This window comes from Mytilus trossulus, unplaced genomic scaffold (assembly GCF_036588685.1).
Source record: "Mytilus trossulus isolate FHL-02 unplaced genomic scaffold, PNRI_Mtr1.1.1.hap1 h1tg000234l__unscaffolded, whole genome shotgun sequence".
NCBI classification, from domain to species: domain Eukaryota; kingdom Metazoa; phylum Mollusca; class Bivalvia; order Mytilida; family Mytilidae; genus Mytilus; species Mytilus trossulus.
This window is the reverse complement of record NW_026963315.1, coordinates 497,191-524,396: the sequence shown is the minus strand read 5'-3', so window position 1 is coordinate 524,396 and position 27,206 is coordinate 497,191. Positions and strand designations below refer to the sequence as shown.

Here is a 27,206-nt window from a genome sequence, read left to right as displayed (position 1 = left end):
ACCATAAAATTTGGCGTACTTTTCCTCACGTGCAGAATATTTTTACAAAACTGCAAGTGCATCCGTTCCAACCCCTGCTTATTTTCAAATCCCCATACTTCACTAGAGTAAATCATTATAGGTAAAATAAGACAATCAAAAAGCTTTAGCTGTATATCTACGGGTATTGCAATATTTCTAATCTTTCTATATAGTGCATACAATGCTTTATTGGACTGTTCCAATAATTTCTTTCTAGCTGAACAAAAAGAGCCGTTATAATTAAATACAATACCCAGATAAGTATATGAGTCTAATACATCAATATTTTTACCATAAATTTCAAAATCTGCTTTAACCTTGAATTTCTTTTTGCTGAAAATTACAATTTTAGTTTTACTTGTATTAACTGTGAGTTTCCACTCATTACAATATTGCTCAAAAACTTTCAATGCATGTTTTTGATCCTCCTCTGACTCAGATAAAATAACTGTGTCATCTGCATATAATATTATAAATATTTTTACATAACATAATAAGGTTTCTTTGCATTTATCAGATATATTTTCAAGGTCTTTAACATCATTATCTAGTAAAAATTTCTCCAGATCATTCAAAAAGAGAGAAAACAGAAAGGGGGATAAATTCTCCCCTTGTTTCACTCCTATATTACAACTAAAAAATGCAGAAATATCCTTTCCCATTCTAATACATGTCTGGATATTCTGATACATATTATGTATAACTCTCAATATTTTGCCTTGAATATTATATTGTAGCATCTTTTGCCAAAGTCCAGCTCTCCAAACTGTATCAAATGCACTTTTGAAATCAATGAACGAGCAAAATAATTTTTTACCAAATGAAAAATATAGAGAAATAAGTGAATGTAAAATAAAAATATTATCCATAGTAGAAAACCCTTTTCTGAACCCAGCCTGTGCTCCTGTAATTAAGCCTATTTCATCTGACAATTTATTCAATCTATTGTTGAGCACAGCAGTGAATGTTTTACTAAGACATGAATTGAGAGTAATACCTCTGTAAGAATTCGGGTCAGATTTTGAACCCTTGTTCTTGAAAATTGGAACCATTATTCCTTTGGTCCAACATTCTGGTATAATACCTGTATCTAACACAATGTTAAATAACATTACATACACATTAATCATATCATCTAATGTACATTTAATATAAACGCATTCTATTTGAAAAAGAGAATTTCTATTTTATTCTCTTTTTTTGTGGTTTCAAATTCGGTTGACGATGTGAATTGAAATAAACACTTGTTGTCCACAAATCTTTAAGATAATGGAAATGCGCTTACTTGATGTTATCAAATTTGAGGAAAGCTTCCCACTCAATGAAGAAAAATAATCTTTTTGAATTGAAAAACGTACCAGTGGGGAAAATCCCCACATACACATATAAAACCAATAACATAAGAATGGGGAAATATCCCCACATTCACATATACAACCAAAAACATCAGAATGCGGAAACCCCCACGATAAAATAATTAATAAGAAAATACAAGCTATGATATTACTGACCATCAAATGGGGAAATTTCCCCATAATCTCATTATGTTCAAATCATAGAAATATTGTTGACTATCAATTGGGGAAATTTCCCCATAATCTCATCATGTTCATGTTAGATATTGTTGACTACAAATTGGGGAAATTTCCCCATAATCTCATAAGATTCAAATTTACGGGAAATCAAATAATTGTTTGTACTAAAACTGTCATCCCAAGTCGTGAAATTTAGACAGCGTCAAGACATTTGACTTCTTATGAAACAAATGTGTACCAATGAGACAACTCTCCATCCAGGTCCCAATTTGTAAACAAAACAACATTATGGGTATAAAAAAGGTCTTCAACACGGAGCCTTGGCTCCTACCGAACAACAAGCTATAAAGGGCCCAAAATGACTAGCGCAAAACCATTAATCTATATCAAAAACGAGAAACGAGAACCACATCAACAAACGACATCTACTGAACATCAGATTCCTGACAAAATGTTTGAATATTTTGTTGTTATCCGTATAAAGAAGGCAGATTTGAATACAGAATGCTTTTAAACACGAGGAGCTTACGTTAAATCGTCATCATTAGGAACAAACCTCCTTCAAAGAGAAACAAATGATACCAGAAGAAAATTCAAACTCATAAATAGTCGTGGTTTAAAAAGATGACCAACAGACAAACAATAGTACACAAAACACAACATAGAAAACCAAAGACTAAGCAACAAGAACCCACAAAAACACAAAGGATTGTTATATTATTCTTACGAAACCACAAAAACCACAAAACGCACACAAACAAGGAATTTAAATCTATGGTTGTTTAATCAGCAGACACTACCGACCGCACTACTAAAAAATCAATTCCAATCAATTTGTTATACTAAATATCGATATTATCAAATATCAAATAGTTTTCCTGAAGCTGTTGATGTTCAGAAAATATCTATCCTGTATGTAAACGGTGATGATGTTTTAGTGAATTTATAAAAGTAATTCTGTTGATGATGGAACTCAATAACTTGCACGAAAAATAAAATGTTTGTAAGTACATCATCATAAATTTTAATATGCTAAGATTGTGTTTACTAATGACTATAAAGAGTGCTCTATGACACATTGTTACATGTTTTAATATTGCAACTATATTGAACAGCTTTATGTGCATAATATTGAAACACACTTGGCGATTTATAACTTGTTCTATGCACATCTATCTATTGTTGATGATTTTTGTATACTTTTTCATCTATTTATTTTCGTCATTGGTGTTGTCTCATTGATGGTGTGATAATTACTTCTTATTCTACATACAGTTTGTCATATTAAATTACAAGCACATTCAGACCAAACAAGCTTATTCTGTGAATGTTTGTTTTTTTATCATTAAGATATCATGATAATGTCCTAATATAAATTAAACAATATATATAACCTTGTTCATTCTTGTTTACATGTATAGATATATAGGATCATTTGACTGATGTGAAATGTCTTTTGTTCAAGGACAAGGAAATACAGCTTCCTTGTGTTGTTGATATTGTTTATTATATCCTGTTTTGAGAACATTATCAGATGACTTGTGAGTTTCTTGTAAGTTCATATATATATGAAAGTGTTTTGTTCAACAAAACACCTTCAGCTGAATCCATCTCGATGTCTTTTTTCGTAGATTCTGTAGACTTAACACTCTTACTATGTTGTCGTCTGCAAATACGACTTTGTAACCTGTAAAATAGAGACTATCCAATCAAAGGGACAGAAAACCAAACACATATTAAGCATATTAAAATAAATCAAATATATCTACATCTTTCTTTTCATACGATGTTTCCATTGACTTTATCGAAATATTGATTCCTTAGTGAGTCTTTTTACTTCGAATGCTATGTACATTGTTTCTGTTGATTAGACATGTGATGCTCTGTGTTCTCTCCAGATACGCCAATTTTCTCAGCCAATAAATGCGAACGGTCATTTTAAAATTAGACCGCTATTCGTTTTCCTGTTTGAATTGTTTTACACAGTCTAGTAATAGTTATAGCTTGCTGCTCAGTGACAGCCAAAGCTCCGTGTTGAAGGCCGTACCTTGACCTATAATGGTTTACTTTTATAAATTGTTACATGGATGGATACTTGTCTCATTGGCACACATACCACATCTTCCTATGTCTATGATATAACCTAGGGTGCACATTGTGGCCTTTAACAACAAACATACTACCTGACTATCAATCAATTCATTAATTATCGTTCTTTTGTAATCTCTCTTTGATTTATATCATGGTTTACCTGATTTAGTTTTTTCTAGGACTGTTACATTATACCAGTTCTTTTCCGGTTTCCACAAGCTCCGAAATCCTGAGAAAAAAATTAAAACAATGTATTCATATTAAGAATTTCACCTCTGTTTGAATGCTGCTTTTAATTTTACTGAAATATTATGTTTGAAATATAGGTATACAAAGATGTGGTATGATTTCTAGTGACACTATCACATTGACGTAGATTGATTTGGATGTAAGCAGCTATATTTTACTGTACAATATTCAACAATAAACATATGCCGTAGTGTAAGCTTAAACTAGAGGCTCACCTTGGTCTGTGTTAATATTAAAGATTGTACACAGATGGATTCATGACAAAATTGTGTTTTGGTGATGGTGATGGGTTTGTAGATCTTACTTTACTAAACATTTTTGCTGCTTACAATTATCTCTATCTATAACAGTAGTTTCTGTGGAAAATGTTAGTGGAAATCTACAAATTTTGTGAAAATTGTTTAAAACTGACTTTGAAGGGCAATAACTCCTTAGGGGTCAATTGACTTTTTTGGTCATGTTGACTTATTTTTAGTTCTTACTTTGCTGTACATTATTGCTGTTTACAGTTTATCTCTATCTATAATAATATTCAAGAAAATAACAAAAAAACAGCAAAATTTCCTCAAAATTACCAATTCAGGGGCAGCAACCTAACAACCGATAATCAAATTCATCTGAAAATTCCAGGGCAGATAGATCTTGACCTGATCAACATTTAACTTCCTGTCAGATTTGCTCTTAATGGTTTGGTTTTGAGTTATAAGCCAAAAACTGCATTTTACCCCGATGTTCTATTTTTAGCCATGGCGGCCATCTTGGTTGGTTGGCCGAGTTACTGAACACAATTTTACTAGATACCCCAATGACGATTGTGGCCAAGTTTTAATTAATTTGGCCCAGTAGTTTCAGAGGAGAAGATTTTTCTAAAAGATTACCAAGATTTACGAAAAATGTTTAAAAAATGACTATAAAGGGCAATAACTCCTAAAGTGGTCAACTGACCAATTTGGTCATGTTGACTTATGTGTAAATCTTACTTTGCTGAACATTATTGCTGTTTACAGTTTATCTCTATCTATAATAATATTCAAGATATTAACCAAAAACAGCAAAATGTCCTTAAAATTACCAATTCAGGGGCAGCAACCTAACAATGGAATGTCGGATTCATCTGAAAATGTCAGGGCAGATAGATCTTGACCTGATTAACAATTTAACCCAATGTCAGATTTGCTCTAAATGATTGGGCTTTTGAGTTATAAGCCAAAAGCTGCATTTTACCCCTATGTTCTATTTTTAGCTATGGCGGCCTTCTTGGTTGGTTGGCTGGGTCACCGGACGCAATTTTTAAACTAAATACCCCAATGATGATTGTGGCCAAGTTTGATTTTATTTGGCCAAGTAGTTTCAGAGGAGAAGATTTTTGTAAAAGTTAACGACGACGGACGACGGACGGTTTATGTTCAATGGACCGTGAAATTGTGGTCGAAACTTTAATTTGGAATTAAAATTAGAAAGATTATGTCATAGGGAACATGTGTACTAAGTTTCAAGTTGATGTAACTTTAACTTCTTCAAAAACTACCTTGACCAAACACTTTAACCTGAACTTCGCACTATCATTTTTTATGTTCAGTGGACCATGAAATTGGGGCCAAAACTATAATTTGGCATTAATATTAGAAAGATCATATCATGGGGAACATGTGTACTAAGTGTCAAGTTGATTGGACTTCAACTTCTTCAAAAACTACCTTGACCAAAAACATTAACCTGAAGCGAATGGCCGCACGGACGAATGAACGAACGGACGAACGGAGGCACAGACCAGAAAACATAATGCCCCTCTTCTATTGTAGGTGGAGTATAAAAATTTAAACGTGAATATCAACGACCGATAAATAGAAATGAAATCATAGATCACAAACAGCAGCCAAAACGACCACTAAATTACTGATTTCGGACAGACATATAACATGAACAAATGTGGCCCAATTTAACGTGAAGTAAAACGCAAACAATTATTTCAATTAAGTGTGAAATCGTTCCAGCAATGTCACATGGCTGGAAATAACTTTAGATTATTTTTGAAGTTCACAAAAAATGCAAATGTATCGTGATGTTCAGGGGTTTACATCCCCTCCCCACCTTTTCTGCGAACTTGATCCCGACCGGTTTTCGAAAAAAGCTGAATTGTTACACAACGTGCAAATCTGAACTTAAAAATAATATAAATATATGTTTTCTTTTGGGTGCTCGTTGATATTTAGCGAGGAAGACAGAAATATAACGGTTGATAGCTTAAAACTACATTGCATACACATATTATAGATTTCACTGATTCACTTTGCCAAAGGCATTACTATCAAATCAAACAGTATGAACATACCTCCAAGTTCTTGATCATGACATCTTTTTCTGCCATAGTTTTCTCATTCCGTTTACATTCTTCAGATTTCTAAATTAAAAAAAAAGTCATCCCATATATCAATATAAAATTAGAGATGTGGAATGATTGTCAATGATACGACTCTCCACAAGAGACCAAAATGACACAGAAATTAACATCTATAGGTCACCGTAGGGCCTTCAAGTTCGTAATAGAGGTAACGGTTCTAAGATATTTTGTTTAATGCAATATAATAATAAGATATTGATTACGATGAGTATCATCATTCAATTTTCGAAAAATTATGGCACTAGGAAAAAGATATCGTCTTGCAATTGATAGATTTTGGTATTGTTTTCTGTTTTTCTGTTATTGGATAATTTATTAAACATTTTATGTTATTAACAGTTTAAACATCAAGCAATTTTAAAAACTATAAAGACGTGAATAGGTGATCAAACAGTGTACCTCTTTTCATAAGGCATGCATCGGCTTTCTGTCACGATTAAACATGATTAAAAATACTTTGGCCGTGAACACTAGACTCTTATTTAATTATTTTGTTTCTGGCACTAAGGGTATCACATGCAACACTTTAACCCTTACATTTACATATAAGTTCATATATAGCTTTAAGTGTCAACATAGACTGGTTTATATATTTTTTAGGGAACTAATTAATGGTTACTTCTTTCTCTATGGTCTCAATAAATAGATAGTGCTGTAGCGATTCGGCTTGGTCATTTTTTTGTTTTTCTAATAAGATGATCTCGGAAGCCTGAGGAAATAAAATGTAGGGAAAAATTTTGTATTTTCACATTAAGCATGTTTAATCTAATTCATCTCTTTAAATTTGTAAAAGGGCGAGGTCATACAAACAAGAAATATGTCCCAAAAAGATATTATTTATAGTGAGCTTCATGGACAACCGTATTCTATGTTATACTTAGTAGTTCAGTTATTTGTCTATTTCTTTAAGCGTATAGGAAGAGTCAATTCAAGTCATATGTTGTCAAATAAATATTCATTTATCATGTTTATGTCAGGATGGACAATGATGGAATGAACCTCTCTATGAAATCCTTGATTACTTTTAGTTTCAATCTTAACCTGACAATATATGCTTTTAATATAGAATAATACCGCGGCGTCACACATCAGCGTATAGCTCCGATGTACGTGTTAAAATCATGTACGCTGCCATCACGCTAGTAACTTTGGATGCATTCAACCTGTCAATCATATCTGTAACGTGTGCACAACGAGCTATAAGCGTGCATTTAGCTCACGAGAAGGCTCAGTGCAATAATAAAATCCTGAACCTAGAGTTTGGCTTACTATATTTGAATTATAGTGCGGTTTTGGCTGCATCTTTTAAATGTCGCCGGAAAAATAGAAAATATTTTTATGCTCAAGGAAGCGGAAGCCAATTTTCCCCGTAAAACACGTTTTTTCTGTACATATACATATGTATTCAGTTTTGAGGGTTTTTCTAGAATTTGTATCCATTGTGATTTTTACTCTTAATCGAAGATTTCATTCTTATTCATTTATGAAGCATTGGAATGTGACAGTTCTGTACAAGTAATTTAATATTATTTCATTGCAACATAATTTATGCTTGCTCAATATCAGTTTATCTTTATTTATAATTGTTTTAAAATTATTCTTATTTTTGTTTATCCTGATAAATCTAAAATGATGTAACTGTTATTTCATTTAACTAAAAATGTAAATTAGTAATAATTTTGATTGTTTTTTGTTGACAATGCACATTTCCGTAGTACTTTTTTTTTCATAAAGAAAATATTTAAATTCATTCTTTTCAAATGACCGGCAAAATAACGTATTTAATGTTTTGCTGGAGCCAACTTAAAACCCCGTATATATATGCTATTGTGTCGGCTTTATTTCGACATTTTAACCAAGGCTGATAAAATAGCATATTTTATTATTTTGCCGACGCCTGAAAATTAGTCAATCATGCCTTAAAAAACAATTATAAAAACAATTACCTCGATCTTCTTATACTGCAAGGAGCTTTTAGCATATTCAAAATCTTCAATCCCTTGGATATTCAGTTTGCCATTATCAATTTTCCAATTCACCATTGTTGTAACGGAGGTATATGTCGAAAACGAGCAGTTTGTTTGTTAGATGATTGATTCCAATATGATATAAAGATAAATATATATATACTAATGTGGTTGATGCACGTGACAGATGGACAAACATGTCAAATATCATTCTTGATCATTCACACGGTTTTCCCCCACAGGTGGTATTAACAAGATCCGATGCATGTTTCAAGATCCTTTGTGTAATCATGGAAGTATGTCAATATAATACTTCCATGGTGTAATCATACACTGATAAATGTATCCGTGTCATCGATATAAAATAAACATTTAAGAAACAAACACTGTTTTGTTTTATAAGTTTCTTAGTAGGATTGGATAAATGCTATGTTAGTAACTCAGAAATTACAGTATTTAGACTACATCTAAAGTGCTTGTTGTCACTAGTACTATTAAAATTCTTAAGGTCTCATCATTATATATTTTGATAGATGCATGTACTAGTATAAGAAAAACATTAAAACGCTTTGACTGTCTTGCATTTTCCGATATTTCATTTTGAACATTGCTACCTGCTTTAAAATAACAAATTTCAATTAAAATCAATATTGCACCATTTAACTTTTAAATGCATTTTTTAAATATTTGGGTAAACAAATGGTTTGCCCAGCAGTTTTTTTCTATCAAAAGATGCCATTTTATCCGGGCACTAAGTATACCACAATCAAAAATGAGCAGCCACAACAACAAATCATCTGTTTCTATCACAGTTTCATACTTTTGTCAGTTCTTTACGGATGCTTACTTTGCTGTTTCGTAAACTACATTACATCTTTTAACAGACGTTCTCAAATAGCATTTTTTTTAAACAAAAATTAAAATGTAAAATGTAAAGCTATAAACTACATTCTAGGAGCAAACTTACACGATTTGATCGTGGAGGTCAATTAAAGTGTGCACAAGTGATATTAAATGTGTAACTTCAAACAATCTTTTTGAACATGCAGTTTGTCAGTTCCAAAACGACCGATTCCAAAACGTATAATTTTATGGTTGTATGCATGTAATTAGCAAACACCTTTTACGTATTTCATTTAGAATCTGTTAACATCTGTATTCAATTAAAGCATTTAATTCTGGGGAAGAGGATGGACCAGACCCCTTTATTGAATCATAAACATATAGACTTTTAATCTGATCCACTCAAACGTTAACTAGTTTGTGTCTCTCTAAAAACTTAGACCTCAACGCATTTTACCGCTGTCACGCATTAGCTTAAGGGCATACGATACAGTTTTGAACCTGTATTTACAAGTTGATGAACATTTGCATATAGGCTATTTTTTACCTGATTAAATCAAATATGCAACGAAAAATATACCTTCATGTGCTACTTTTTGAGAAAAATGAGGTCGAAATTTTGTATATTTGCTCAGAATTCAGATTTGTGACCGTATTTTCATTTCGAGGAAATACGTAACTTTTGTGTTTTAAAGGATAAAGACAAATTGTTTTTCGTTAAGTAATCGGTAATTTCTGTATTTTATAAGTATCATTAAAATTATGCAATTTTTATTCAGAAATAACTCATATATATCAAATGTTCATGAATAGGGAAAAAAACGTAATTTTTTGCTGGATGTTTATCAAAATTCCAAAAATTACGCTATTTACAGTTTTATAAAATTTTAGTCACATAATCTCCTTGCAAAAAAAAAAACAAATTGCCGTTTTTAAAAATAGGGCTCTATAATGCACTCGTTTTCAAATCACATTAGTTTGAATGACAAAAATCAGTCCAAAAATGCATCTTTTCCCGATATGTCATAGTTTGACGTCGCGAAAATAACATTTTACGTTAGCAACGTCATTACCTCCACTGTAATTGTATCCGTACAGAGAAATTTGACCAAGAGTGCATTATTTTAACACATAGCATGGATGCAAACGGCTAAACGCGCACATGTTTTGATCATTTGTTTTCTTATATATAAGCTTAACATAAGCTTTGACAAACTATACACTTGCTAAAAATGCGTCTACAGTTTGTCCTTCATCGTTTGTTAGTACAAATGCTACATTTGTTTTAAACTTCAGCCTCATTAAACGATGTATTTGTACAGCTTTTGTAATAAGTCTGTTTATCAACACCATGTGCATGCATTACTGAAAGTTCAAACAGGGTCAGTAAACGCTAATTAAACGCTGTACTTGTTTCTATACTGTTGTAGCGTTTAGCAAACGATAACAAACGACACACAACGTTTAAAAAAATTTGGTTAGAAAGAAAAATTTTATGCAGCAAACACATTTTCATCTAGCTCTAGCGTTGGTCAAGCGTATATCTGTTCGCTACACACACGTATTAAGTACGTTACAAGGGCGTTGGAAAACGCTATATATATATATAAGTTTGAAACAAGTTTAGGGAACGTTGTTTACGCGACAAGATCGTTTGACCTATACTTTGACTTTTACTTGGGCGAATGCAGGGCCTGTTTGTAACATATATATACGCCTGTCGTAGTTTCAGCGCTCCATGAACGTACTATATAAAACGCACCTGTGGCGTATTCAAAAAGTATTCTGACATTCGTATTTAAAACGTACTCTAATATATTCAACGAAACTTGCTCTGACATTTATAGGGCCATATGTCCGTGAATTTACAAGACCATATGGATACAGAAGTAGTACAAAAACCCATATATAATAACATGTCCGAGACACGCCGGCGGCATGGTACGACTGAGACACGTCTCATATACATTCAAATGACTTTTTGCTATATGTAGCTATAGTTGCATCTACGTTAGAGACACGACAGACATAAACCATCATACGTTACTAGAACGCCAAAACGCTTATGTACGATTCTAGTACGTCCTAAATACGAATAAAGCTCGTTGTGCACACGAAACAGATGTGATTGAAAAGTTGAATGTGTCCAACATTTTTAGCGTATGGTCAGTGTACATGTTTTTTTTACCACGCCCAGCGTACGTCGTTGCTATATGCTGATGTGTGACGCCACTATAACTTCATTTATTAAAGTTGTGCACATACAAAATTTGGAAACTTTACTGTGTGACATCTTTAAGATATTTAACCAGTGCAACATTGAAAAGTTGCATATGCAAGTTTCCGTGTTTGTTTTGTTATGCAGTGTACAGCTGTCTCGTTCAGATCAAAATAGCTTTTATGGTCTCACCCGACGGAGGGGGCATTATATAAATAACACATAGCTGAGAGGGTGATAGAGCAGATTGGTACTCCGAGAAAACATTGTCAACCGCGGCGAAGCCAAGGTTGACAATGCCTTTTCGAGGGGTTCCAATCTGCTCTATCACCCTCTCAGCTATGTGTTATTTAATTTATTATACTGAATGTCCTATATATCATTATTGGCTTTTACAGATTAGTTTTATTTTAAAAGTATTTTCTATGACGTCACGTTCATAACAACGTTACGGGCATTAGAAAAAAACAACAAAAGTCAAGCAAGATGTTTTATTTTATTTATTTTAACAGTCGATAATAAAATCTGAGCCAAAACGAAGAACTTAAGCATTGTATTTAATTCCTTGGTGTAAATTCTATTCATTGTTCTTTGAATTATCGATTTCTGATTGGTCTAGACGAGAGGGTAACATTAAAAAAAATTGTCACCCGCTCAGCCATGTGATAGAGTAAATTGACACCCTCGTCTTAGCCAATCAAAATATGGCATTTTAACGTGAAGTATAATAATAAGTTTTATCCTCGTCTCTATATACGTATATGTACGTTTGTCCGTACGTCCCAAAATATGTTTCCATTCTCTTACTTTAGTTTGCCCTCAACACAATGCGTATTACCTGAAAACATAGACTAAGTTTGAATTTTGAAACATTAAAATACAGAAAGTAATTGGGGCCCCGCCGATTAATTGTCGAACGCCATATAGTGTTCAATATATCCGTCCGTCTGTCCATTTGTCCGTCCGTCCGCTAGTAACAAATTGAGACCACTCTATATCTAAAGAACCGTTATGATTTCAAACTTTAAACTTGACATGTATATAAACAAACAACAGAGGGTGTGTCATAATTTATGTACAACTTCTTACATGTACGTCAAGGGTCAATGTCAAAAACTGTTCAGTTGACAACCCCATGTCCTATGGTAAAGATACGAATTTTCACCACACGTTATTGACAGCGTGGCCCACAGCGGTGCATGGCTCCCATCTCAATGATATCTTGTTTTGTAAGTATTTATGATACACAACATGCAGTGCTTTGATTTCATGTTAGCTCATTTTTAAAGTTGACCCATAATTGCTTCAATTCACCTTATATCTGTTCTAATAGTATAGTTGTTCCTTAGTCAATCATATCAGTATTTTATACCATAAAGTTGCGTATATATATAGGCATAGGCGGATCAATGGATGGAGCCCTTCTGTGGAATACATTGTGTTGGTTATATAGGGAATCACTAATGCATGACTGGAGCGGGCATTCTAAGGTCAGTCAGTTGACCCACTCCTTAAAAAAAGTTCTGGGTCCGCTACTGTTAGGCATATCAGTAATGTCATTGTAACCAAAATATAATATTCTCTCTTCTCCATATCAATCAAGTTTGTTTAGTCAAAACGATATCTAGAAATAAAAACATTATCTGTCACTGTATCTTCTGTGCTTCAGAGAAACTGGTCATCTTGCTATAATGTGTCACGCTGTACATAATGCAAGCGCTGGAGATGTGAGGTCAACTGCTGTAGATTTAAAGTCTATCGCTGTAGATTTAAAGTCTATCGCTGTAGATTTAAAGTCTATCGCTGTACATTTAAAGTCTATCGCTGCAGATTTAAAATCATGCGTTGATTTTACATCTCCGGCGCTTGATTTTACATCTCCATCACTTGACTTTAAATCTCTGATTCATTGCATTGCACAAGGTTCTGTTTTTCTTTGACTGTTAACGACGTTTGTACATTAACTCCAATGGATGTTGGATGTGTACTGGATGATAATTTAGTCCAAGGTGCCTTATTTTACATTAGTTACTATCTGCTTTGAAGAAGCTGTCGGTAAATGCGAGTACTTTTAGATCTGTACTTACGTTTCTTTTAGTTGTTGGGATGTACAAGTATAAACCAAGCCACGTCGGACGTTTTTTTTTGAAATACGACATATTGTTTATAGAATCCTCAGTAAACCCATGCGACCTTTATATTGTAAATATAAGAGAATACTGATATAATTTTTTTTGGAATATGACACTTAATGTAAAATAAATTCATGATACATTAGCCATAATTATTTGTCTTTTGTTGAAGACGGTGTTTTCTAAATCTGTATTACTTTATGTTGCAGTCATTATAGCAAAGTATATTCCTTAAATCTTTTTGTATTTCTATTTGCAAACTGAAAATTTTTCAGGTAGCTCATTTTTTTTATATAGGAAATATGAGAAATGTGAAGGGAACTAAGTACTTTAGCAAGACATGGGTCACCGTACGGCCTTCAACAATGAGCAAAGCCCATATTGAATAGTCAGCTATAAAAGGCCTCGAAATGAAAATGTTAAACAATTCAAACGAGACAACTAACGGCCCAATTTATATATAAAAACAATGAAATGACTAAATTGTTTACACACAAATTAAAGTAAAGAAATTCAGTGAACTCTTTCACAATTCATTGTGAAAACAAGGCGCGAGATAGATCCAACTGGTTTGAAAGAGTTGAGTAATTTCAGAACTTAACCGGATGGAATAAATTACTATAGATATAAAATTTCTATTGGAAGTTTATCTTCTATTGTTCTTGTGATATGCAATAACTTGTGTTTATTAGAAATATAAATTGATCTCATTTCATCGTTTAACACATCTACAGGAAATAAAGCATCTGTTGACATGCTGACATCCGTGGTTTTGTCTGTAGTTCAGCTTTGAACTCTGCAATTGATTATATATACTAACAATTAAATGATTATGTTGTTAGATATATTAGAACTTTACGTCTGGACGACTACTGATAAAATCACCTAAATACACAGATTAAGATATGTATGTTCCGAAGGACATTAATAATACAAGCATATTAGCATTGATCATAATCTAACTAAAAATAATACAATAAATTACAAAATCATACTTTTATATTTGAGAAGAAAAATAAAATTAATGCATTCAAATTAAATCACTTCATATTTAAAACCATTGAAATTTGAATATTTATTTTCAATGCTTTTGTGATGATTAAAACCTTTTGAAAAACATTATTCACTGTATTTTTCCAAAGTAGGAAATTTAACCTTATACCTTGTAAAATAAAATAATCACACTTTAATTACTTGGATGGATATACAAATTAGTCAGTAATTGAATTTTGAAAAGGAATGACACTAGCAGAAGTTGATATTTATAAGAGGGACTGTCACAGTCAAACTCATAGTTCGAATTTAAACCGATAACGCCATGGCTAAAAAAGAAAACCACAAACAGACAAATAATATACCGATAACTAATTTAATTGGAAACAATGAAGTAGGTCTGTTAAGTGAGTTTCAACAAAAGAAAAATGTCTTTTAATTTTAACATTTATAAATAATAGCTGCACCACCTATCAATTAAACCTTGAAGTCCCCCTCCAAAAAAAAAAACCAAAATTATAAAAAAAATAGCCCAAGTCATAAAATTTCTGAAATTTTAATCTTAGATTCAGATATTGTTTTCATCATAACTTACGATCATATTAAACTAAGAATAGAAATATGGTCACTTTGGTTTTTTTTCGACCGACAGTAAAACTCTTATTAAAGTGGTTTGTCTATTTGACTGTGCCGGATGTATAAGTACACAGCCACGTCCGATAAGAATCTGTATTTAAGGACCGACATATAGTGCTTGTATTGTAATTTTTTCTCGTCCTGATCATGCCTGCTCTCTTGTCGGATTATTGTCTGTTTGGCACATTCCCGAATTCCATTCTCAATTTTAATATTTGCCACTGAACGTTATGAAACCAACAATCAATCAGTCCGTATTTAAAGTTTATGGAAGTCTTAAAACGTTAATCTCAAAATGTATCATAATGTTAATTAAAATTGAGGATGGAAATGGGGAATGTGTCAAAGAGACAACAACCCGACCAAATAAAAAACAACAGCAGAAGGTCACCAACAGGTCTTCAATGTAGCGAGAAATTTCTGCACCCAGAGGCGTCCTTCAGCTGGCCCCTAAACAAATATATACTAGCTAGTCCAGTGATAATGAACGCCATTAATTAAGACATATTAAGTCCCTTTAGAAGTAAAACTAGTTTATGAAAAAAAGAAATATTTCCAAACATGTTCTCTGAATATTGTCTTGTGATCGTAAAATGACGGTTTGACAAATTTATCGATGTCCAACTTTTTTACAATAGACTGCACTTAAATATTACTGACATCTACGACGGAATGAATGAATGTCAAATCTCTGTTCCGCGACAAAATGAAGCAGGCTTTACATAATTGTAGAAAAAATGTTTTTACAGTTGTATACATTGTACCTATGTTTCCATTGTGTTCAAGTTGATATACCAGTAGCATGAACATTTTATATACTATTTTACGTGACATGGGGCCTCAGCCACTCCGTAACAGGATACCGTATATGAAGCAACCAATGTTCATCAGTTTGACCAAAGTTTAAAAAATAAATCTGTCTTTTATGTTCGATTTATCTTGTTGACAATGGTTGATATTGACCTGGATTTTGGTTTCAAGAGTATATTATTTAATATATTAAGTGGCACGATTGACCGTGAATGTGGTGTTTAACCGTACCAATGAAAGGAGATAGATCCGATGTTAACGTCATTGAGACAAAAACCCAACGACACAACAAGACATTTGAATGATTATCAGCACGTCTGTGAAAAACTAAGTGGATAAAGATTCATCAGCACATTTCATGTGTTTATTTGTGGATATATAAACTTTAATATTTCTTTTGAAAAACTTGTGAGTTAAAGGAGATCATGGTGATATGAGATATTTGTGAGTTAAACAACGACAAAGGGTATCTAGAAAATACAGCGCTATCCAAACAGAGTGCCAAGCTATAAAATACCAATCATAGTCCAAATGAAGTAGATGTATGCAGCCATAAGGCCTTTGTATAAAAGTGACACCTTAAATCCACGTATTCCAACATCAGTCCGAATCCCGATAGCAATCAATCTTATTCGGAAGACTCCGCGTATACATACTATAAGTATTTTATTGTAATTATATTTAAAAATATTGATCACATGATGCTAGTATTACTAGACTTGCAATTGCTTCAAATCAATCCGACATTAATTTAATGTTTCGACGATTTTTGTATAATATGCTACTGATAAATGTATAACATTTATGAAAGGGTTTAAGCATTATAGGCCCGTCATCATCACGGATTTACCTATATCAATTTATTTTGATTTTTGTCGTTGTCAATAGATCTGCAATATTTCTATGCTTTTTATAAGCTATTATTGCATTGGTTTGCGTGAAAATATTTCGTTGCAAACTGCATCCTGTTTTAGTAGATCCCAATGTTAACTAATGCATTGTTTTAATTTATGAATTCATGGATTAAATTTCGTTGCCAATACTAAAGGAATTTCCTTTGTGTTTGTTTGGCCTTTTTTCTGATTAAATCAGATTTATTATATGATCATGCCCCCTTTTTTTTAATACCTCCGCTTTAAAAAAAGGTGGGGTATACTGTTTTGCCTCTGTCTGTCCGTACGTCCGTCCGTCCGTCATTCAGTCCGTCCCATGAATATTTTTCGTCGCATTTTTCTCAGGAACTACAATACAAGGATTTCTGAAATTTGGTTTCAGGGTTTATCTAAGTCAGCTATACCGTGTGATGCGTTTTCAGATTGATCACTTGACAACTTCCTGTTTACCGAACACTTGTATGATTTTACACATGATAGCCAAGTTGAAAATTTTCGTCACACTTTTCTCAGGAACTACAATACAAGGATTTCTGAAATTTGGTTTCAAGATTTATATAAGTCAGCTATACCGTGTGATGCGTTTTCAGATTCATCACTCGACAACTTCCTGTTTACCGAACACTTTCATATTTTTACACTATTTATATTATCCACTTGCGGCGGGGGTATCATCAGTGAGCAGTAGCTCGCAGTTTCACTTGTCTATTTCAATCTCCGAAAACATAAACCTCTAACGAAAACATAAACCTCTAACGAAAACATAAACCGGACGCGCCATGGCAAGCTATATTTGTTCATCCACAATAACAAAAAAAAAGACACCAGGTATACCCATCAGTATACACAGAACTGAGTGTTTCTACAAATGTAAGTTGTGAATACAACAAAAACAACAAATGTAACATTCAGGACAAATTTTATAAAGACCAAAATTAACACAGTATGACGTAGGCATGTAAACCCTACATGATTATAAGTTTATTAACTTATGAGACACACCTATATAGATTTTGCGGCATTAAATTTCACAGTGTGGGAACGGAACTGTACGGTGTTTTAATGTTTTGGTCATTCGGGAGACTGTCAAGCGGGGCTCCGACATTCGAGAGCATTTTCAGCTACGGAGAAATTAAGTGTTTTATATAATTACTATCTCTGGGCTTACTTTTAATGCATATGAGAAAAGTATTGCATCTGTCAATAATATTCAAACATTCCAGGGGTCAGAAAATATTCTAGAGGCAAGAAAACAGGGAAAAAAATGGAATAAAAGTAAGAGCTCCGACCCAAATTATGCAATTGATTGTCTTCATTCAGCTGAAAATCTGACTTTATAAGGTTTTTTTAACAAAATTTTAAGTTGTGTAATAAGAATTATTATATATTTTTCCATCATATACAACTTCACCATGTTTACACTAGAAAATAGTTCTAAATCTTTGAAAACAGAAGTCACTAAATATTTTTCACTGTACGGTCGCTCGTTGGTAAACAACTTTCGACTGTATTATCACTTGGAGCAGTTCTGTAATGTCGCCTGGGAGCAGAGTAATGATTTTGGCTACAGTATTCATGAGAAACCTCGCTTTTAGTACAAATGTGTATAGAAAACGAAAATTTACAAATCAAATATCTTTAAATAAAAACTCAGATTATATTTGATAGCCAATAGGATATTTATAAATATATACATTGACCTGATAAACTTCTTTATATATCTATATTAATATCATCAGTTGTAGTGTTCCTATAAATTATTGAATTGACTCCAAAGTAAGTAGTAATCGAGACGTCCTTATCATTTACATTCACAGAATTGAGCACGGTCACACACGTAAGATCTATATTATTATTAACCAACTAGCTGACAAATACAAACACAAGATAAAAGAATGTACATTTTGGAATTTGTTTGTTTATTAATGGAGAAAACATAAAATAAACTTCGATTTATGTGTCTCTGATTTTGACTTTTACCGTTCAGTATTTATGGTTCATGAAAGATCATAAAATGGCGTTTCCATTCACTTTATTGCATTTACTCATGAACCATTCAATCTAAGCTTTTCAAATTTTAATATGCTGATACTGATGACAAAATGGAGGTCAAATTTGATATGGACGATTTTCACTTTCACCATTCACCAGTAATGGTTCTTTTGATATTGCCAGGACACAAATAATTGTTAATAAATCCGGTTTGCTGTCTTTGTGACAGCCTCTTGTTCATATAATATGATATGTAGACTTGTTCCAAAATTTATCAATAAAAAGTAAACAGACAACCCGTCGATATGAAAACAAACAAAAAAAAAAACTCCCTTATCAACTTTAAACATGGTGTTTAATTTTTATCCCAATAATGCGCTGGAGATTAAAAAAAAAATAATTCAAAAGGATATTCATAACTACACCAATTTTTACAATTAAGCCTTTGGTGATATATAGTCTAACCATTCTGAAAGTTCTATAACGATTGTTTCAGTGGAAAATTAAATAAATCAATTTTCTTGATGTTGGTTGATATTACTGACTGTACAATCACTCGCTCGCCGGCTGTATTCTCGCTCGGAGCCTTTCTGTACAATCACTCGGGCAAAATAATAAAATAGATTGCATATTTAGTTCATTGTTTTCTATTTCTTCACTCAATATTGATGCATTAAATATATAAATAAGAGTGACCATAAATTTTCTCCTCGTTTTCCAATTAAGTTTCAATCGAGTACACCATTCTAACGCACACGTAGTTTTTCTATACCAGAGACACATAAATCGAAAATCAGTATACAAGACAAAAACCAAAACGTAAAGCACACATCATAATGAATATCGATTAAGAATAATAAGCTCGTCACACAAAATTCAGTCAATAAAGTAATTATTTCAAGTATTCCAATATTTTCCATATAAAATGATGAATTTACTTTCAAGCTTTGGGAATTGATTTCAACTTTGGTCACAATATAAAAAAAGCGAGGATTTCCTCTGTTTTCTGTGACAGCTTATATACTAATATTATTAATATTACGGCTAGTCCGAGATTAGGTCCCAGCTTGTCTGGCAAAACAGCCGTTGGACGTCTGAGTAATCTCGGACTATATTACGGCCTGATTATGCACGAACTAATTGTCACTGGACAATAATTAAGTGTAGAATTAATCTTACGACAAAAAAGTTTAGTTGAATTGTTAAGGAATATACATGTAAGATGCATGTAATACTTAAGATTTTTAGTGAAAAGAGTTCGTACAGATTCAAAGATTTAAAGTCGAGCGCTGAAGATCAAAAGTCCACATCTTTTAAAACATTTCAGCTCAAGCGATCGGGATGTAACAAATCCAGTGGTCGACTTTTTATCCTGCAATTGGGTGTCCTACTATACAGATACAGCCCTACAGATATCGCTATGCTGTATCTGTATACTATACAGATATCGCTTCTAGGCTCCGCCCACTGCCGGACTGAGTATTGTTTGAACCTGTGTGACCTCAGAATGTGTTATCCACTTGCATTCCAATGGCGATGACAATTGTCGATTTCAAAACTTGAATGTGTATGATTGTGTTACAAAATCAGCCATGTCAATTCCAGCATGCATGTTTAGTGAAAGTAAAGTCTGAAGCGTAGGACAACTCGTACACTTCTGTTTCAAATTGGACAATGTTTTGTTTTTAATTTTTACTGTTGAAATTAGTTGTTATGTTAAAATAGATATTTATTCACCTTGAGCGATGTATTATTATTGACCATTCGAGATTCTTTTTTTGCGAATCCATCTTCAGCGTAATGTGTTATTTTGATATTACTACGCGGGCCTCAAGGGATTACAAATCGAAAATAAATGCTAAATATGTAAGTTTTTGTGTTTTTACAGGTCAGTCAATGGGCCCCCACTTATGAAAATTTCTGGATCCGCCACTGTAACCCTCCTCCTTTATTTCCAATATTCCCATTTTTTTGTTTTCTATCAATTTCAATATGAACATAGTATTACATTTAGTATGTTATGAACATTCAAGTAAGGAGCCTGTAATTCAGTGGTTGTTGTTGGTTTATGTGTGGCGAATGAGTATGCGGTATGGGCTTTGCTCGTTGTTGAAGGTCGTATGGTAACCTATAATTGTTAATATCTGTGTGCAAATGTCAAAATGGTTGGATTTATTGCATCTATAACTGGCATCAGTGGAAAATCCACATCAGAATAAATAGAGTTTAATTGGTTTGACAAATAACTGATGCATTTACGACTGTGGTTTAACCGCATCAAAAATAAATACGGCCATCTGATTAACTTCAGATACTTATGATATTATCAAGCAAGTGATCATTGAATCTGAATTTCTCACCCTTTTCATATATCATAGAGCATGTAAAAGTGACCTATTACAGCGGCTCATCTATACCACTAATTATATAGTAAGTGTCACCCCCTCGAGGAGAAAACAGCGCAAAGCCTCAGACGCAAAAGAATAGTACATATATAATGATTTTTTTTGCATAGGGAAATTTTATACAGTCTTGTTAAAAATTGTTTGTTATTTTTAACATCTCATTTGAAAAAAAGTAATTTCATGTTGTTTAATCGGCATATATTACATTCTTTGTTTGACCAAAATTTAATTGTTTCCGTTAATTTTGAATGAAACATGTGGCATGCTTAAATCCGAAAGAACTTCAAATCCTAACAGACAAGAAATAACGTAACATTTACAGACCTGAAAGTAAATACGCTGTTATGTAAATATCAGTTATCAGATATTAATGTCCAGGATCTCTGCATGGTTAAAGTCTAATTAGATGGAATTCCAACGGTAAAGATAATTTGTTAAATGTAACACGATATCCTTTCAAGTCTGTTCGTTTGAACTGTGAAGTAAATCAATGTGATAAATCGCACACCCTAGTAGGAAACATTGGAGCCAGAAAACGCGCGTTTTCTTTCTTAACATGAGAGTATTGTTCAATCAAAAGTGTTATTTTGAAATTTTTCATTTCAAATTATTCTTAATTATGATGGTTTGCGTAAAACTAGCAACAGCACCAAGCTAAGACAATCAATTCCAAGAAAATGACAATATGGATGGAGAAGAGGTAAGCATGTTTAACTTTAATTTGATCTTTCAAAGTTTATATTAAAGTAGTCGGGAATGACTTTTCCAATTAAAAAAGAGAAGTGGTTCATATTCTTATTTGCGGTCATTTAAAAAAAGGAATATTATCAATGTCTACACGAATTGTTAAAATATTTTTTCCAAGACCAGTACCAATCTCAAGATTGGATGTAATTGACAGGTATTATTATCTAAGTTACATACAAATTGAGGTATACGAAGGTAGCCATTAATTTTGAAATTCTTTAATTGTGAGTTCATCGAGTTTGCACGGACATATTTCAATCAATATTGATAAAAGTTCAGTCATTATTAAAAACGATATCAATTTTATGAATTAAAGAGTTTATTAAAATGTGTTTCCTACATGGAGATTCTAATTTGATGTTTAAACTATCCAATGTGTTAGAAGATCTTAAAAGGATGTTGTGAGGTAAACTTGACTGACCGCATTATAGATTGAAGCTTAATGTCATATGTGTCGCATGATTTGTTTACTTATATAGATACTGTTTATTTACTTTTTATTTATTGAATATATATTTATGCCCCACCTACGATAGTAGAGGGGCATTATGTTTTCTGGTCTGTGGCTCCGTTCGTTCGCCCGTCCGTCCATTCGTTCTTTCGTTCGTTCGTTCTGTTCGTTCGTCCGCAGGTTAAAGTTTTTGGTCAAGGTAGTTTTTGATGAAGCTGTCCAATCAACTTGAAACTTAAAATTGAGAATGGAAATGGAGAATGTGTCAAAGAGACAACAACCCGACCGTAGAAAAAAACAACAGCAGAAGGTCACCAACAGGTCTTCAATGTAGCGAGAAATTCCCGCACATTAGTACAATTGTTGCTTATGATATGATCTTTCTAATTTTAAAGCCAAATTAGACTTTTGACCCCAATTTTACGGTCCACTGAACATAGAAAATGAAAGTGTGAGTTTCAGGTTAAAGTTTTGGGTCAAGGTTGTTTTTGATGAAGATGAAGTCTAATCCACTTGAAACTTAGTACACTTGATGCTTATGATTATGACCTTTTTAATTCTAAAGCCAAATTAAATTTTTGACCCAATTTCACGGTCCATGGAACATGGAAAATAATAGTGCCAGTGGGGCATCCGTGTACTTTGGACACATTCTTGTTTTTTTTATGTTTGAACTAACCGATAAGAACAACAGAAACATTGAAAAATCCTAAAATAGTTTCTGGTGTGTTATAGAACTCACAATTAATATATATCTTTAGGAAAATAGGTTTAGAATAAAGCTCAAATTGCCGCAATGATCTATATGATTATAATTCTTGATTATTGCTAATCGAATATGCATGTTTGGGTGTGTTACGTTTGTACGGAATTAGAAATTAACGGACATTACATTTTCGCGAGAGAAAAATAGAGTTGCGTGAGTTTTACAGATAAATCTAAAAAGAATGTAAATGCAACTCGTATTAGACCTTTTACTGAGCCGATGCTGATTAAAATCACAAAGATATTTTACCTTACAGAGTGTAAATGTCAAATATATACTATACATGCTATATAGATATAGAAAAATGTGGTGTGAGTGCCAATGAGACAACTCTCAATCCAAACAACAATTTAAAAATAAAATAAAGGTAAACCATAATAGGTCAATGTACGGTCTTCAAGACGAAGCCTCGGCTCACACAGAACAACAAGCTATAAAGGGCCCCAAAATGGTCTTTTGTGGATAGTTGTCTCATTGCCAATCATACCACATCTTCTTTTTTATATAGTGTAAAACCATTCAAACGGGAAAACCTACGTTGTCTATATAAAAAAAACGAGAAACGAGAAACACGTATAAATTACATAAACAAACGACAACTACTGTACATCAGATTCCTGACTTACACAGCAACTTTTGCATATGTACTTTTTCTTTACTTTGAATCTGTAGTACTGGAAATTTACTTTAATATTTTGTACTATTTCTTTACTTTAGAATTATTCTAATATTTAAGTACTTTTTTTCAGTACTTGAGTAGAATACAATGATATACAGACTTAGAGCGATAAAGAGTTACTCTCAGATCCGTTCTTAGTGTCTTTTTGTTGTCGGAATGTACAAGTACTCAGCCACTTTAACTCTGTGTTTTTGTTTAATGTTTTTCTACTTGTATCCATCTGATAAGTTAAGCCTGATTGTTATTATAGTTCGTTCCCTGTGTTGTACTGTTACACCACTGTCCACTGTCCCAAGTTAGAGAGCGGATCCCGCTAACATATTTAATTCAGTGTTTGGCGTTTGTTGATATATTTGTTATTCTCGACTCCTAGATAAAGAATTGAACGATGGACAGTTAGGGCGTGAATTTTTATTGTTACCTGATTTGAAGATATTACGAGACGTGATTCATAATCAAAGTTTATTGATTGGTTAGGACAATCCAAACCAAGTAAATGTCCTTCAATCCCGTAGAGTATCGGATTTGTCCTCTCTATTTTAGCAATTAGATTTTACACCGGTAACCTTTATCTATAAATAGTCGAATCTTCTGGATTAAACGATACTACTTCATAGCGTGTGACCTCTCGTGTGTTGTAAAATTTGTTGATCGATGCACGTGGCTATTCTAGTAAATAAACTAATCTACAAAGCGAGAGCACTTTCCATTTTCATCAGCTAAGAGTCGAATAGCCTTTTCGAAAGGCTAACGCTGGATCATTTTGTTGTTCATTTATTCTTTTTGCCTGGAGAAGTGTAAACCCTAGTTTCGTCATAATTTCTAAATTTAGTAATAAAACATTCAGAAATATACACTTCAAGTCAAATAAAACCTGATGCTTTTTGTTATCTATTAATCATGTTTTTCTTTGTCTAATATGTTCTCCTATTTATTTGTATTGTAGTCCTGTAATATTATGTTGTCATCTCAATGTTATATTTAACTATGTCATTAAAGTGCGAGGTTTGGCATGCCACAAAACCAGGTTCAACCCACCACTTTTATTCCCCTTTAAAAGTGTCCTGTACCAAGTCAGGAAGATGGCCATTGTTATATTATTGTTCGTTTATGTATGTGTTGCATTTTAACGTTGAGTCGTTTGTGTTTTCTCTTATTTTTGAGATATTGAGATAAGACGTGGCACGGTACTTGTCTATCCCAAATTCATTTGGTTTTCATGTTATATTTGGTATTCTCGTGGTGTTTTGTCTGATGCTTGGTCCGTTTCTGTGTGTGTTACGTTTCGGTGTTATGTCGTTGTTCTCCTCTTATGTGTAATGCGTTTCCCTCAGTTTTAGTTTTTTATCCCGATTTTGTGTTTTGTCCATGGATTTATGAGTTTTGAACAGCGGTATACTACTGATGCCTTTATTAATGGATAATTAATATTAACAAAAAAAAAATGATTTCTCGTATACAATAATAACTTTGACATTGATCTGTTTACACCTTATATACTAGTAGAACATTAGTATTTTTCTATGATCATAGATTCAGATAACACAGAAAAGAAAAAGAAAACAAAGTGAACAAGACAAAACCAGATCTGAATTGAAAAAGCAGAAGAAAGTCAAAAAAGGTACGCTATTGTACAGTTATTGTTACAGTGTCATTTGGAGGAGCAATGACGATTTTGTTCAATGCCGTTACCGATGGCAATCATTAACACTGTTTGTTATTACAAAAAAAAAATGGACATATTTTAGTTTGTTTGAATATTCAAAATATTCATAGGGGTTGGGGGGGGGGGGGGCATATAGTATATTGCTTATAGAATTGTTTTAGTTGAACTGATTTCAAAGTATTTTTAATAAGTAAGTCAAACGCGTTGTCTTTGCCTGCTCATATTACTGTGAAAACTAAATATTTTTCTTCATTTCAAATCAAATATTTTTCATTTGAGCAAAACATCTTGACGTTTTATTAGCAAACTCAACATGGAATCGGCTACTTTATAATATTTATTTGTTTTTTCTTTGATCATCAACCAACAACATTTTTTTATTTTTAGGAAATACGAAGAACATGACAACTAGACGCACCATATATAGCTCATATGTATATGGCTATATATGTCAAAAGAAACAGATATTGTATTCTATAATACAGGAATTAAAAGAAATCATTTTCTTTTTTGAGTTGATTTGTTATATACATGAGTTATCATATTTGTTGTGGCTATTTTACCTACCAGTTGAACAACATATGGTTTCAACAGCAACAGTACAATTATGTTTTATTCAAAATAATGTGCAAGCTTTATTATGTAATTTTCAAGAATTTAAATTTTCTACCTGTGCTGTACTGACACTAAACAGTTTGTAGTTATGTTTTCTCTTGAAAAAACATTGATTTCTATCTCGTTTACTTTCCTTTAATTTGATGGATTCACGAATACGTGATAGCGTGATCACCCCGAGTGCGAGAGGTCCTAGGTTGGAACCCGGCTGGATGAAAACAGAGATTTTATAATTTGTATTTGTTGTTTCTCCGCTTAGCACGCAGCATGAAAGAGTTTGATTAAAGGATTGATTGGCTCGAAGTGATAATGCTATGTCCGTTTCTGTGGACTGTTATCTTATGAACAACATGACGGTTTTCACATGTGAAGCAGTATTTTCTTCCCTTTCCGAGATCACCCCCAGCTTTTGGTGGGATTCGTGTAGCTTGTAGGTTTTAATTTCTTTGACTTTTTTCTTCACTATTGTCTGTCTTTTCTTTTGTAGCCATGTTGTTAGTTAACTTTCGATTTATGAGTTTGAATGTCCCTCTGGTATCTTTTACTCCTCCTTTATGAATTAGCTTGTTAAAAATCCGACTCAGCGTGTGGTTCAAGTGAAAAGTAAAGGTATTTTTCATGTTACATTAACTTGTTCTTGTCCTGAATATGCATATTTATTTACCGCTGGACAGTGCGAAGCCAACATAATCACCAAGATTCATCTTTTATTTCGTATTTGATTGTTTCAAAGTCATTTAAAGACTTGTACATGTACATTAGTTTGTGTTAATTATGACCTTCAAATCTAAGGCCCGCTATCTAACTCTGCAAAATAATTTAAAGCAGTATTTTCACTATCTTGACTTGTTTGCAATAAAAAAAAAACTCAGTCGAAAAGTGCATTGAGAATCGCACTGCTTTTCCATGCTTCACCTGATAAATGTTCGTCATTTTTATATTCAAGATTGGCGTTTTTAGACGGAAAGTAAATCTTTGCAAAATGCTGTAGAAATGGATAAATACAGATAATGGGGACATTTCCCCATTCTATGTATATTGTTTATTTCTTCGACATAGAAAATGACCAATTACACAGCCTGTGTTACAGATTTTT

The 27,206-nt window shown here is 32.8% G+C and overlaps 1 long non-coding RNA gene across 1 annotated transcript; it reads right to left on the bottom strand.

Moving 5' to 3' along the window:
* Positions 1-2,483: 2,483 nt before the first annotated feature.
* Positions 2,484-8,485, bottom strand: LOC134701315 (uncharacterized). The gene is made up of 4 exons (XR_010104088.1): positions 8,244-8,485; positions 6,229-6,297; positions 3,808-3,876; positions 2,484-3,243 (listed from the first exon to the last, which is right to left on the bottom strand). It is a non-coding gene; the product is annotated as an uncharacterized LOC134701315 (long non-coding RNA).
* Positions 8,486-27,206: the final 18,721 nt, after the last annotated feature.